The sequence below is a fragment of the Populus trichocarpa genome, chromosome 4 (genome assembly GCF_000002775.5).
Source record: "Populus trichocarpa isolate Nisqually-1 chromosome 4, P.trichocarpa_v4.1, whole genome shotgun sequence".
Classification (NCBI taxonomy): Eukaryota; Viridiplantae; Streptophyta; class Magnoliopsida; order Malpighiales; family Salicaceae; genus Populus; species Populus trichocarpa.
The window spans coordinates 14,923,008-14,924,780 of record NC_037288.2 but is presented as its reverse complement, the minus strand read 5'-3'; the positions used below and the strand labels follow the sequence as shown (position 1 = coordinate 14,924,780).

Below are 1,773 nucleotides of genomic sequence, written 5' to 3'. Positions count from 1 at the left end.
TATATCACCAATAGCTATATTTGTGCCACGTCTACCAGCCCAAAAACACACCAATGAAAATAAAACGAACTTGTCACAAATACATGGCACACCAACTTCTCTTCTAATCTCATGTTAGGCATAGAACCCATGGCACGAAATCACACCAATTGATGAGCCACTTGGTTGGCCAATGACACAACTCCTTCTCCATGAAAAAAATTCCATTTGTACTCTTCATTTGCGCATATCTCTTTAACAGTTGTATATGATTTTGTTATATTACAATATCTACTAGTTTAACAGGTAAAAACTCTTGTTTTGGATAAAATGGCCTAATGTGAATACTAATCTCCTCGACAATCAGTCTCAATTTTCTTCATGGGTACGGTTGATGGTCGATTTAGTTTTTTTTTCTTTTGTTTTCATTAAGTAAACATATGTTTTTCGTAATCAAACAATACGTTGCAACCCCCATCCTCCTTCAGTGAAGAGAGTGCCTTTCCAACCTTCTAAACACTTCATTTATCCACCATTTTTTAGACCACAAAAGCTACAGATCAGAGGTTTACCACCAAATGATAAATAAGACATCACCAGTTGACGTAAATGAATCCTTTTGACACCTTTTTTGGGCACATTGATCTTTAATCTAGAAATTCTTAAAAAAAAAAAAAAAACACTCTAACAGCGGCAGAACATTTTGAAAACCATCTATGCTCTGAGATAAAACCTTCGGCCCTACTTTATTTAAAGGTTGTGACGGTGCAATTCTTAGAGAATCACTGAACTTAAAAGTTGTAAGTTTATTAGGAAAAGGCCAAAGATAGTCAAGTGGGGAAGTGCGTGAGCTTAAGACATCGGTAATACCTTGATTTTGATTTTGATTCTGATTCTTTCCCCATCATTACCTGCAAAAGTGTTGGGATTTATTTTTCAGGAACTGGGATTAGCTGAATCTTGAATCTTTTGACAAAGAGCTTTTTTCTTCTCTTAATCTTCTATAGCAATTTGCTTTAGTAATTAAGAATCTGCTATCTCGTCAAATGAATGGGTTGGTTTGGTGGACTTAAGCCGGAGTCTTCAACTATCTTTTCTTCTTTAAATCTGCTAGTTATTTGTAGAGTCAGCCTAATCCATGCTCCTTCATTCGAGAATCACTATGAACACGCTTAGGAATCTGTTTTCCTTTTTCTGCTAAGTCATATTTTCTGTGCATACAGTCACCTGCTTTTCATTTCAAAGGAACATGAACAAGGCCCTTCCATGACCCACTAAACTAATGGATTGGAGAAAATACTGCAAAATACAAGTTCTGTTAATGTTAAATATATATATATATATATATATGAGAGATTCACGCCTTACCCTTGACTTCATTTTAATATTATACGAGGAGTAGGAATGTGACTGTCTCTATCAAAATTCAAAGCAAATTATGCGAACACCATTTCTCTGGTCCCAAACAGAGAAAATTGAGGTATATGTAATATTTGCATTATAAATGTTGGTGGGTAAAAAAACTAAATAAATAAATATTCAGGATGTTTGAAACCCACTCAACTCTACTAACCTGCCGACCCTAGAAAATCTTTGGTATAAATAGTATTTTTCCTACTTTTTAATTATTTTTTTAGCATGATGATCTATTTTCCTATCCTTAAGGAGTGTAAACAACCTAAAATACAAATATGATGTTTAATATAAAAAAATAAAAGGAACGACTCCGCTGGGGATCGAACCCAGAATCTCTGGTTCCGTAGACCAGCGCCTTATCCATTGGGCCACGGAGTC

At 35.0% G+C, this 1,773-nt stretch overlaps 1 non-coding gene across 1 annotated transcript; it reads right to left on the bottom strand.

Annotated features, from left to right (window-relative positions):
• Positions 1-1,700: 1,700 nt before the first annotated feature.
• On the bottom strand, positions 1,701-1,773 carry TRNAR-ACG (transfer RNA arginine (anticodon ACG)). Its single transcript has one exon. It is a non-coding gene; the product is annotated as a tRNA-Arg (tRNA).